Consider the following 13,435-nt stretch of genomic DNA (forward strand, 5'->3'; position numbering starts at 1 on the left):
TGGTAAGATGAGAGGTAATGCACTAGGGGAGGTTGAGGTTGGATATTAGGAGAAGTTTATTCTCAGAAGAGTGATGAGATATTGGAACAGGCTGCCCAAGGAGGTGGTGGAATCACTGCCCCTGGAGGTGTTCAAGAAACATGTAGATGTGGCACTGAGGGACATGGGTTACTGGGCATGGTGGTGATGGGTTGATGGTTGAACTACATGATCTCAGTGGTCATTTCCAACTTTGGTGATTCTGTGATACTGTATGCAATTGATTAAATCTCTTCTTAGTTCAAGTGGATGCTGAATGTATGTGTTTCCATAACTTGGGGCTCAAATGGGATGCTCCATGGTACTAAACCAGTGAGCAGCTTGTGAGAGGGGTCCTTTTACAGTACTTCTCCTTCTCTCCTCAGGTCTTTTTTTATTTCTTGTAGAGTTTGCTCAGTGATTGTTCCCCAGTTTACCTGTATTTATGGTTTTGTCCCAGGGGAATCCTATGTCTTATAGTGTAGGAACATCATCACAAAGGCTGCAAAGTAAGTTTCCAACTCTCAGGACAGCATTCTGCCCACACCTTCACCTCTTAGGGGGAGATGGGAAGAGAGTAGCTCACAGAGGACAAGGCTGGGACATCTGGCTGCATCCTGAGTTCAGGCCAAGATGAAAAGTGAGCTCTTTCACTTCCCAGGGAGATGCTGGGTTGTTGTATAGGAGTGGGCAGTGGTGTCACTGTTACCAGCTGTGCTAAAAAGAGGAAGTGTCTTCACATTTTTTAGCACAGTCAGCAGATTGAAAGAGGTGATTCTGTCCCTCTGCTCTGCACTGATGAGGCCTTACCTGGAGCAGTGCATCCAGATATGGAGTACTCAGTACAGGAGAGATGTGGACCTGAGATGTGGAGCTGGGTCTGGCTGGACGGGGCCCTGAGCAACCTGACTGAGTTGTAGGTGTCCCTGTTAATTGCAGGAGAGTTGAACTATATGACATTCAGGGATCCCATCCAACTCTAACGAGTCTATGATTCTATAAAATTGGGGCCTTGTTTCCACACACCAGCCTGCCCAAGGCCCTGAAGGACGAAGCTGAGCTCTAACTCCTGCTCCTGGGCACCTGTAAGGGGAGTTTGGGACACATCCATATATAAGCATTTAGAGAAGGCTGAACTCAAAAGGTGAGTGTATGGGTAGTAAGTGGGCTGGAGAGGAGTGAGCTGGCTGCCACCAGCAAACGTCATGGTGGCACTTTGTTCCCACTCCCATCCCTCTGTTGGAGGAACACTGAGCAACCAGCAGCAAGGCATGCCTTCACTGTGTCAGGAAGCCTGCCATGATGGTTCAGGGGCTGCCAGTTCATTCTCACTTGGAAATGGCTCACATGGATATTGTGTATTTTCTTATAAATGAAGAGGTTAATGTAAAGGCTACAGAAGAGATGTAAGCAGCAAGGGAATCATTCTGGGGATACCGCAGAGGCTTGTGCCAGCTTGGCTAGTCCAACCTGTTTATAGTGTCTGACACAATCACAGGTGCCAAGGAATAACTGGCAAGTCCAACTGTTTTCTCTCTGTAATTCTGCAATAGGACCTGTGTGTGGGGAGGGCAGGGCCCCTGCTGTTTCCTGGAAGCTGAGTGCTTCACAGATGGGAAGGGGCTGTTTTCTGCATCCTGAGCCTTCATCCCCGAGCATCTCCTGTGCTTCTCAAGCAGAGCATCTCCTGCTGGATGTCCCACTGGCACATCATATCAGTGTGGATCATCCACCTAATGCCACAGCATCAGTGCTGGTGGGCTCATGCTGTCTCATATGATCAGACCCACAACTTGCAACTCTTATCTGGTGATGCCTTCCTGTCCCTGGTGCTTTCTGTCCCTGCTGACAGCACCAGTTTCTGCTTCCTCTCCCAGGCTTGCAACTTCTGGTTTGATCTTTTTGCCCTTCACACAAAACAAACAGGCTCAGCTCCTTCTCCCCAAGGACTCGCTCAGTGTCTTTCTCAGGGTCTTCCTTAGGAGCTCTGGCTGAGACTCAAGCTGCCTCTCCCTCCTGAGTTCTCTTCTTTCTCTCACATTTGTTTTTACACTGCTGATGTTATACCTCCAGCTTACAGTTTGTTTAATCCCCAAAACTTAAGCATGCTCATATCTGCATCTACTTTCTATCTCACTGTTCCAACACAAATTTAGTAATGCAGATATTTGGTTTCACTTTTTTTTTTTTCTACAGTTCTATGTTTAAATCACATCTAAGCTATTCATCTCAAAAGCTCTTCATAATCTTAAATTGTGTTTTAGCACCTCTCTGCCCTACTATCATTCTTACTGTAAATTCAGAAAAACAGTACTTTAAAACATCAAAATGTCTTTTTCCTTTATTCCACAGACTTGGAGAATATACTCTCATCTGAGTCACATGCTCCTGTAGTTCTGTCATCAAAAGCAAGCCTGTTATTTCTGTGCTTCATATCAACCCCACACATCCTCTTTCTTTGCTCTGGAGTCAGAGCCTTAAGGAATCTGCCCCTTGGAACATGGTCCTACTTCTGTGCCAAACATCCTCCCTGCAGTCCTTTAGAGAAGGATTCATGATGCATCAGGAAGCAACCTTGTGCCTGGCTTCACTAGAGTAGGTGCACTGCCCAATCAGCCATCCCTCTGCTTCCTTTATGTGTTATATCACTCAGTGCCCAACATAGCTGTCAAGAGAGGTGCGAACAACCTATGGTTACAGAAAATTCAGGAAAAGAAACGGATAGGCAGAAATCCAGCAACATATTTATATTTATATTTATATTTACATTTACATTTACATTTACATTTACATTTATATTTATATTTATATCCAGCAATATATTAACTGTGTTTACTCTGTAAAATGGGACTGACAGTAATAAAGCTGTAACCTGCTGCCACAGCTCTTGGCAGGGATATTTCATGAGTAGCCACCATACTATTCTGAGACTTTCCTCTCCTCTCTGTCACAAATTTGGCACTGACAGCACGTGGAAGGTGGTGGGAGCCCTTCAGTCAGCTCCAGAGAGTTTTCAGTCTTTGTTTTTGCTCTGTTATTACCACCTGCTCCTAATTCTTGGAGATCCATACCCACCAAAGTCACAGGGGAGCCATTAGAGATGGATCACTGCTTGGGACGGGAATCATAGAATCACAAGGTTGGAAAGGACTGACAAGATCATCTAGTCCAACCGTCCTCCCATTACCATTGCTACCACAAATACTAAACCATACTTCACAGCTCCTCATCCAGAGGCCTCTCGAACACTGCCAGGGACAGCGACTCCACCACCTCCCTGGGCAGCCATTCCAGTGCCTGACCATTAGATTAATGTGAGTACTTAAATTAAAAGACATGAGTATACATGAAATATGGAGTCATAGAATGATAGAATCATTAAGGTTGAAAAAAATCTTTAAGATCATTCAGTCTAACCATCAGTCCACCACCACCATGCCCAGTAATGACAAGCCCCATTGCCTTGTACCATCAATTTATCACAGAATGAACTTGATATTGGTCAGTACAACAGGAAGGTATGAGTAAGGTTGAGAAGAGCTGGTTCTGTTGTACCATAACACTGGCTGCCAAACAAATGGGTGTATACGGACTCCGAATACATTTGGGATGGAAATTTGGTGGTTTCCAACCTTCAGAGAAGTTCCAAGATAACACTCTAAAGGTGAGATGAGGACAAGACACTGATGCTCACCTTGATGACAATAGGCAGGCTGGTGTGAAATGATGGCTTTAGGAGGAGGGGAGCAGATGCAGTGACCCAATCTTTTCTTCTGAACATTGGAGACCACTTGCATTTTTGGTTGGCTGCAGAATTAACCTGGAACACAACTTACTTTTGGACAAGGGGAAACATAAAATATCGCTGTGATGATTATGCATTCCAGATGTTTTTCTCTGTGTCTCTCCACACCCACTTCTGAGGTGGGGGCTGAGGTGCTCACTCCAGCCCCATTGCCTTTACCTCCCTGTGTTCAGGCCACCACGGGCAGCGTCCCTTGCTGGCACCCCTTCTCAGTTGGCCAGCTCTGCCTGACACAGATTAAGGAGCTCTCATGTGATCCCCGCAGCCGGTAGAGCTGGTACAGCCACAGAGAGAGGCAATAGGAAGCTGCTGGAGGGCAGGAGCCTGCAGCTGGCACAGCCTCTTTGCAATGTGACCCCTGATCTTTGCTTCTGATCTTCCTTTGGCCTTGCGGGAGCATGCTGCGTCATTTGGCCTTGGCTGTGTTGCGCTTCACTCACAGGGGTGAACTCCAAGCAGTGCAATTGCCCTGTGTGGGTGTGCGAGGCTGCTGTAAAGGCGATTACAGCCAAGTGCTTTATTGGCATGCCATGAGCTTATCAAGGCTGTAACGTTGAGTAGTTTTCAGAGGGCAGCTACTACAAACACTGAGAAGCTGAATGATCCAGACACAAAGCAGGTCACTCATGTCACAGCTTTTTTGTGAGCCGCCAACAAGCACCTTCCCCAGGAAGGGTTGTGGCTTTAAGGGTAGTCTGTGCACTTTGATGGAATCTGGAGGCTCCCAAGCCCCAAGGCTGCCTTGCTGGAGTGGCAGCAGCCTGTCCTTCTGCCCTGGGTTGCAGCTCCAGCTACATATGTGCACGTGACTGTGGGTAACCAGGCACAGAACTGCTTCCAGTCTCCTCCTAATGGTGTTTTCCTGGCCACAAATAGCAAGTGGAGATGCCTATCTCTCATCTGTGTTCCCAGCCGTGCTGCTGGTGCACACAAGCAAGGATGCGGCACTGGGAAGTACTGTTTTAATGCAAGCTGATGTTTAACACACTGTGTGTGTGTTCTGCTGAGGTAGGCAGTCCGAGGGAGAAAATAACTAAATCTCACTTTTCAGAGCTGTTAGACAGCTATTTCTGTGGCTGTGAGGTGGCCACCAGAACCCCATTACGGGTGGCACCCACAAAGTGGCACAGTGAAAGCTCTGTGCTACCAGTCCTGCCAGCCCCCACATCCGGAGCACTCAGAACAGATACATGTGGCTCCTGTAGCTGGCTTGGTGGTTCTTTGATCACAGCACTGATTTGGTGCTCTTTCCCACATTCCCTGATTTCCAAAGTCATTTATTTCAGACTTGGGCTCTGGCCAGCTGCGGGAGCACAGCCCAAAGCTGCCCTGTTGCCATCTCTGCCAGCCTGCTTGTGCACAGTGAGCCACTGAATCGCAGAATCATAGAATCACAGAAAGGCTTGAGTTGGAAGGGACCTCTGAATACATCCATTTCCAATCCCCGGCTGTGGGCTGGTTGTCACTCATCAGATCAGGCTGCCCAGGGCTCATCCAACCTGGCCTTGAGCACCTCCAGGGATGGGGCACCCACAGCTGCTCTGGGCAGCCTCTGCCCAGAGCCTCACCACCCTCTGAGTAAATAATTTCTTCCTTATATCTAACCTACTTCTTCCCTCTTTTAGTTTAAAACAGTTAAAACATGTTGCTGAAGGCAAGTCTGACCCACCTGGCTCTCCTGGCTCACACCATGGGCATGCAAGGCCTCTATTTCCTGTCCAGCACTCTGTGCCTGGCTTAAAGTGCAAGACCACAGGGGCTTACAATTTGGAAGAAGCCCCATTCATACCATCGCTTTGTGCCTTTTCAGAACCATTCCTGGAGCTGGGATCGTTTTTACCATCTGCACACATTTTAGAGATTACTTTGAAAGACTTAAACTGGATATAAGGAAAAAGTTATTTACCATAAGGATGGTGAGGCACTGGAACAGGTTGCCCAGAGAGGTGGTGGATGCTCTGCCATTGGAGACATCAAAGGTCTGGCTGGACAGGACTCTGTGCACCTGCTCTAGCTGTAGGTGTCTTGGTTCAGTGCAGGGGAGTTGGACCAGATGGCCTTTAAGGGTCCCTTCCAACTGAAAGATTCTATGGTTCTGCAATTCTCTGCAACCTCACAGAGGTGGCTGTGGGACACGTGCAGCTGGGGGGGCTCACCGGGTAACTCAGGCTGTGCCTGCAGCTGGGACACACGGGAAGGTGTCAGGGTCACTTGCTGGAGAGAGAAAAAATAGTGCAAAAAATAAAAATCATAGAATGCTGAAGCTTTCAGTTCCAGCCCGGAATTGAGAATACCTTTCATTTTTACATAGTTGTTAAATAAATAAAAAAGGAAAATCATGCTTGTTTTGTCCTTATTTCTCCATGATTTTTTCTTTTTGTATATTTCACCTTTCCTCCCCCCACCCTCCCCAGCCCTCACAGGACCGCTAAGCCACCTCCCCCTCTTCTCTGCGGGCTACTCTTCCCGGGGTACCGATGCCATCCAACCCTTGACCACCGGCCGAACGGGGCACTGCCGGAATACCCCATTTCCACGCCGTCCAACGCTCTCTGCTCCCCGTCCCCGCTGACCCCGCTCCCCGTCCCGCTGCACTCAGTGCGAGCTCCGCGTTCTGCCCCGGGCTGCGGCCGGCGGCGGCGGCGGCGGCGGCGGGGGGCGGTGACGTCACAGAGCCGCTCGCCAGCACAACGTTCCATTGAGGCGAGCGCGTGCTCCGGCGAGCACATGGGCAGAGCGGCCCGCACCGCTCCGCTCCGCGCCGCTCCGCTCGGCCCCGCCGCCGCCGGACCCCAGCCCGGGAAATGGGGGGGGGGCGCGGTGAGTAGCGGGGCTGCAGGCGAGCGGGTGGTGGGGGGGGCGGCTTTTGGTCTGATTTTATTTTTTATTAATGATCTGCATTGTTATTATCGCTCTATTTTTTTTTTTTTATTACTTCTTATAATTTTTATTCTTACTGCTTATCTGTTTTCCTTTTTGCTATTTTTACGGATTTTTTTTTCCTTACAACCTTCCCCCCCCCCTCACCCCTCCCCTTTTTGCTGTACGTTTCCCTTCGCTAGGCCTTGCAGGAGTTTGCAGCTTGGCCGCGGGGCTCGTGCAGATGGAGGGGGGCGGGGGAGAGGTGTTGCATTTTATATATTTTTGATATTAATTCTTTTTAAAGCGCTGCGTCGACGGAGGGCTAAAAATAGCCGTTGCCAGAGCGGAATCCGCGCGGATGGGGAGGAAAAGGGCTCGGAGTGCCCCCCCCGGCGATGCATCGCTGCGATAAGGCCGGGGGGTGCGGAGGCAGCCGTAGACGGGAGGCGAGGAGGGAAGGGATGCCCCGAGCCCCATAGTGGGGCAGGGGGGTGATGGGAGCCTGGCCTTACTGCTCCGGGGCGCAGCGTGTACCCTGGGTGTCATCTGGGGCACTGGGAGGAAAATGCGAGAGGTTCCAAGGCTGTCTTTTCCTTAAAAATCCGCCTTTTGGTTTTATTTCTCATTTATCTATTTGTTTATTTCTGTACTTTAAAGTGCAACTTAATTTCCAGAGGCCACCTTTGGTGTTTGCCTGTCAAAGAGTATTACAGTGTTTCCACGCTTTAGGACTTGGGTCCTAAACTGAGAAGCCCGCTGGCAGCCGCATCTCCGGGCACACGGAGGGGCGATGCCCGTAGCGATGCCCGTGGCCCCGCCTGAAGGATGCTGGAGGCCCGTTGCCCATCGCACTGACAAGTTGAGGCTTGTTTTGCTTGTCCAAGGCTGTGGGCAGGCGGAGGGAGTCAAATACCCCACGCCACTTCCTTCTTCTTAATGCGTGTCTGCAAAGCTAGGCAGTAATGAGAGCGCTGGTTTGGAGAGCATTGTTTGGGTGATGCGCTTTCCGGGGGGGCATAGTGACACACGGCGTAGGTCAGGGCAGAGAGCACTACCGTGCACGTGCCATGGCTGTGCAAAGTGAGATTTCTTCGTCGAGCAGAAATACAATCTCATTACTTCCAGCTTGTGCCAACTGGTTTGGATTAGCGTAGAAGCACGCCTATCTGTTGCTGTAAAATATATTTAAAAAATCTCACTCTGAAGCATTGACATCACCGTAAGAAGTAATGCTGCAATGCAATATTTGATTACATCTCAGAGACACCATTTTCCTTTTCTCTGTGATTTTAGAAATTGTGTAGTAGGGATGTGTGCTTTCTGAGCACATGGAACAGCCAGGTGCTGTGCTGGGTGCCATGTGTGATGCATGCTGGCTCACATCCACGGAGCTTAGTGTGTGCTATATACGTTGTTAGCTTCATGTTAGAAAACCTCTAACTTTTGCTTTTTTCCCTTTTCTCACAGTAAGTGTGGCTTACTCCTGGGTTAGGATGCCATAATTCAGGTAGATGTGGCTGTGCCTTTGTGTGCAGGCAGTGAGGTGTACAAGTGCAGTGCGTCAGCCCTTGGGAGTGCCTCTGTACCTGTTTGGTGTGGGACACGCTGTGCACCTCCAGCATCCTTGCACAGCGTGAGCACTGCAGGCCGAGGTGCTGCATCCCCTGCTTGGGCTGCGTGCTGACGTCCTCATGCTGTCAGAGCAGCTTGGCAAGAGTGAAAATAAGGAAGGGCTGGTGACTGCTTCTGCTGAAAGCTGTGCGTGTTGCAAAAATGAATAATGTATAGGAATTAGTTCTTAAAATGGAAGATGGGCTCCCTGTGTGAAGTTCCGTGCATGGAATACAACTTCCGCAGGAGCTGGCTGCTCTCTGAGGCTGGGAGCTGTGTGCCGGCGGCACAGCTTGTGTCGCAGCTCTGCAGCTGTGCTGTTCTCTCTCTGCCGAACTGAAGCCTAGGTTTCTGCTCCATCAAGGGCTGTATCTGCTCAGCTTTGAGTGTATGCCTAATTCTCTGAAGGATCTGAGCCATGTCTTCCTGTTTTTAATCAGAATGCTGTGCAAAGAGGGCTTTCAGTTGGTGGCTGCGTGTATCTCAATAACTTTTATAAAGGAATTACTGCAGTGCTGAGGGTGTGGAGAAAGACCGGGGGAAAAAAACTGTATCTACCATCTCTGAATGTATCAAAATATCGTTGTGTTCTTCTGTCACCTTTCTGAAGTGAATGTTCAGTGGGTTACTACAGTGTCACTGCTTTTCTGTAGTTATGCTGGAGCAGCCCTACTAGGAATTGCAAGGTAGGGCTTACACACGTGACATCTTCATAAAAAAAACACATCTGTACATACACACTTTTTTTTTCGCCCATTGGTCTGTGCAAACAATAGCACTGATGCCATGTCAAGGGCAGGATGCTGATTTTTGTGATCTGGGAAGTGTTTCCATGGCTTGTAGGAACCCTGGGCCTCATCTTTTGTTCCCTATCTGTGAGTATAGTGGCAACTCTCTGGGTATTGGCAGGGCATTGGGTGCTTCAAGCATTGCAGCATGGAGCAGTGCTGGGGGCTGTCCACATAGACTGCTGTCACTGGTGTGAGCAGTGTGGTTGTCATGTCTGGTGTTGGCTGTACTGAGCAATGGAGGAGGAGGAGTGAGATGGTGTCAGCCATGCGCAGGCACTGCAGAGGGCTCTGCCCGAGCCTTGGTGGGTGTTCTGCCCCCATCCTTTGCTGCTGGCCCAGGGACAGCACCAGCACAGGGTCCTGCTGTATGAGCTGAGAAAGGTGCAGAGCTGCAAAGCAAAATAGCAGAGAGGAAGATGTGTACCTGATCAGGAAGCTTCTGGCTGTTTTTTGCAAGGTGATACAGATCTTACTTTGAAGCACGGGATGATGTGTTGTTTTCTGTCTCTTTGCTGGCTCATAGCTTTAATACCAAACACCTGCTTAGTTCCTGGCTAGATTTATGCAGAGCTTGTTGTGGGGAATAAAGAAATTATCCATCTCTTTGGCCCATTAGCACTGTGCATGGGCCACATTTTCTCTCGTCACAGCTGCATCTCTTCCTAGTCAGTGTGTGTTAATGCAGCATGGCGTCCTGACAGGGCAGGCTGTGCTGCCTGTGCAGCCCAACGTGGTTCATTGATACCTGCGGATGCAGCGCCTGCCCTGTGCTTGCCGTGCTCCTGAGGGTCAGGGCAGAACAGCATTTGTCAGAGTTATCAGTGTTGTGGTAAAGCAGTGTTGCTGAGTGTTTCCAGGTGTGCACAGCCAACCGAGCTGTTTGCATGCCAGGTCTGTATGATTTAAATGCTTTTTATTGCATCCTGAGGTGGTGTCAAATTCTTTATGTGACCTCCAGGTACAGGTGTGAGTATCAGCATGGAGCTGTATCTTGCAGCTGGGGCTGGCTGAATATCTCAGGTTTATCCTGCCTGTGCTGCAGCCCTTGCAGTCACATCCTCGCTGCTGTTGATACCTTAGGTTTCTTGGTGGTTGCACCTGCCATACCCTCGACAGAAAAATGATTCATATGTGAGTTGCTGCCTATGGTAATACATCAGGCTATAAGAAGTTCTGTTGTGCAGCAGTGAGAGTCGTCACTAGAACCTGTGCTGGGAAGCCAGGCAGGTCAGGAGGCAGCCCAAATTAGAAATTATGGCACAAGGCAAGGGTGATTAGCCACTGGGACGAATTACCAAGAGGAGGCATTGGTCATTTCCGCCTTCAAAACCTGGAAAAAGCAGCAGAAGATGTTTTGTATGGAAACTATTGATTGGTCCCTGCAAATCAGTTCCTTTGACAAGAGAAGGGAGATTTGGCCATGCACTCTTCCAGTTTGGTTGTGCAGGCAGTAGGAGCTGCTTGGTTCTGCAGAGCATGGGCTGAGCTGGTGAGGAAATGCTTCCAGCACTGTGCATTTACACGGAAGAGTGGTGTTTCTATGAGATGTTTTGGAAGGCAGCATTTTCTATGAGAGTCACTTCTTCAGTGCCTTGATTGACAATATGAGGTTGAGATGCTCTTCTGCTTAAAACCTTTTATTGTATTGCTGGTCAGAGCCAACTGGAGGCTTTTCCAGGTGCTGGTCCGAGCCCTTGGGAAGTAGTGACAGAGGTCCTATAGGAAGCTCCCACCGGCTCTCCCCTGTTCTGGTGGCAGAGATCTGTGGCTCAGGAGCAGTTCCCAGAGCTGTAGGTTGCTTCCTTAAGGGGTGCTGAAGAGAAGATGTGGGTGGAATACGCAAGGCCACATGCCAGCACACAGAACAGCTTTTGGAGGACCATGATCTGAGTGTTGTTGGGAGCCCCCAGACACTGAAGCAGTCCACTGCAGGATCTGTAACCATCTCTTTTTGACAACAGGAGCTGAGCAAAATCCATGCAAAAATGAAGTGCATTGCGTTGCCTTATGTGGCTCCTTGCCCAGGCAAGGGGTGAGCCCTGCACAACTGGAAAGGGCTTGCCGGCTGTGCAAGGAGCGAGTGGTGCAAGAAACTGGAGCCTTGCTGCTGCTTGTGTGCTACTGACGTAAATGTAGTAACATAAACGTGGTGTTGTGTGCTGGTTAACCCGGGGAAAGCAGCAGCCGTGGGCTATGCTTGTCCTGTGTCACTGCACATGGGATGTGAAACAATGGCCAAAGCACAAACTGCCCTCAGACCCTTTGTGTTTTATCTCCTCCAAATGGAAGAAATTCTAGCATGTCTTTTTGTTGATGTTGAAGTTTGTTTTTCAGTATTAACATAGCCCTGCTGTAGCTGACCGTAGACGTGGTAGCCCCAAACCCCTTTGTTTCAGTTGATGTTGCCAGTAGTTAGTTGTACCTATCAATACAATGATCTACAGTTTGGCACACTGAACAAAACACTACTGTGCCTCTGTTTGGAAATATTTAGTAACACTTCCTGCTTCATTTAAATAATAATGGCTTGTTTATTTTATTTTATTTTTTCTCTCATATATAAAGGAGGGTGTGAAGTACACTTTCCCAGAAATGATTATGAGGCAGCAAAGGCCAAGAGCTTAATGCTGAACACAGACAACTTGAAGCCTGCTGCTCTGGGGCTTTCAGATGCTAATTGAGTTGCTGGATCATTTCATTACAGGTATCTCATAACTGGCTCTGGTTCTTTTATTAGCTTGCTTTTAAGGGTTGGAGTGGACAAAGCTTTAAATTTTCCTTAAATGCTAAAAAGGCTGCTATTGGATGATATAGAAAAACGCTTGATGTTACAGAGGAAAATAATAGCTTATAAGATGGGAGGTTGGACTGGAGACCCCAGTCCACTGGCAGTTCTCTACTATGTGGTTACTGAGGAAAAAATTGAAAAGATGGGCATCAGGTCTTGGTGTATGGAACGAGATGGAAGGAGGCCCAAATTTCTGGAATGCAGAAGATTAGTCAATATTATGATCAGAAGCCTTGTGGGAGAAGGAAGAACATACATTGCTCTGTCTCCATGGGACAGTGAAGCAGACTGTTCAGGTCCCAGTGCCTGCCTGGTGGTGTTTTGATTCATTGCTGGGATGAGAATGAATGATGCTGCCATGTCCTGGCCTCCATGGGAAGGAAACATGGAATTCTGTGCTGAAAGGAGAGGCATGGATCTGAGCAAAAGGTGGTATGACCCACCAGAACCAGTTTTTATAGGTAGTTTGAATAGATGATGGGATTCCCCCTACTTGGCTACAGATAGATGTGGGGGTTCTACCCTCAGCAGCTATTTCTTCCCCTTCTACTCACATTTTCATCTATTCATATGTTGAGGAAGGTGCTGTTTTCTATGTTCATAGTGGAGAACAGTATGATGTCAGCTGGACCCTCAGTGCTTCACCAAAATGGTCAAAATCCTGTACTTGGCTTGATGTCAGAAATGTCAAAGGTGACTTTGGTAGGCTGCAGCTGAAACATCTAAGCAGAACTTTTGAAAACTTTTCACTGAGTATGGGAACACACAAGTGTTGAAGGACTAGTGCTAAAATCTCCTCTAGCTCCTAGCTAAGTGTGAAAGATACATTTGAGTACCAGCCTTTCATTGTCCATAGCACAGTCTACTCAAAGCCCACTCTGGCCTGACTTTTAACACTTTGGTGATAGGACATCCATCCAGTGCTTCAGAACAACCTGTTCCAGTGTCTGATCACTCTCATCAGCAATAATTTCTTCCTTAAGTAACTGCTACCAGCATCTCACAGAGCAAGCCAGTATAAAAAGAGACAGTAAGACAGAGTGATGAAACAACCTGCAGTTATTTGTGCTGATTCACAACGACTGGGAGAGTTTTCAGCTGTCTGGTCTTGCTAATACATTTCTCCTCCTCGTAATAGTGTTAGAAGTGCTAATATCCATAGTAACGAACACTTGTATTTCTTTTCTGCTTAGAAATCTGGATGCTGAACGCTTAAAATGCTGTTGTCTCCACTCTCAGCAGAAAGAGAACTGGAGGTACCAACAGGGATGGGGCTGCTGTGTGGGATCTCTGCCTCCCAGGCTCTTAGTTATGACATCCTCTCTTGAAAGTCTTGGAGTCTGGCCTGACCCATGAAATATTGCTGATAGCATTAATACTTATTTGAAAGATATTACAGGATGAAGTTGGCAAGTGTTAAGGTTGGACTAATGCAACTGTGGTTACATTGGAGGCTTGGCAGGCGCAGTGTTGCCCAGCAAGGCTCCCGGCCTCCCTCTGCTGCAGCGGGCCCTTATGGTTTTAGAAGAAGGAGCCTGAAGTCATCTGCAAGCCCATTGG

The 13,435-nt window shown here is 48.4% G+C and overlaps 1 protein-coding gene and 1 long non-coding RNA gene across 23 annotated transcripts in view; one reads left to right on the forward strand and one right to left on the reverse strand.

Annotated features, from left to right (window-relative positions):
• Positions 1–2,345: 2,345 nt before the first annotated feature.
• Positions 2,346–6,472, reverse strand: LOC149918722 (uncharacterized). Of its 2 annotated transcripts, XR_016465327.1 has the most exons (4): positions 6,350–6,472; positions 5,980–6,037; positions 3,713–3,838; positions 2,346–2,683 (listed from the first exon to the last, which is right to left on the reverse strand). It is a non-coding gene; the product is annotated as an uncharacterized LOC149918722 (long non-coding RNA). The 2 variants fall into 2 exon arrangements; XR_016465328.1 differs by lacking the exon at positions 3,713–3,838 and having other exon boundaries at positions 5,730–6,037.
• A 31-nt stretch (positions 6,473–6,503) lies between these two features.
• LOC116227747 (uncharacterized) overlaps positions 6,504–13,435 on the forward strand; it is a 130,597-nt gene continuing 123,665 nt past the window's right edge. For 20 of the 21 annotated variants that reach the window (XR_016465341.1, XR_016465346.1, XR_016465335.1 and 17 more), the window contains exon 1: positions 6,504–6,643. The gene's annotated coding sequence lies outside the window, so the exon portion shown is untranslated. Of the gene's footprint in view, positions 6,644–11,652; positions 11,792–13,435 lie in introns of all 21 variants that reach the window. The other variant, XR_016465333.1, reaches the window with a different exon arrangement.

Source organism: Phasianus colchicus, chromosome 3, assembly GCF_987193195.1.
Source record: "Phasianus colchicus chromosome 3, bPhaCol1.hap1.1, whole genome shotgun sequence".
NCBI lineage: Eukaryota > Metazoa > Chordata > Aves > Galliformes > Phasianidae > Phasianus > Phasianus colchicus.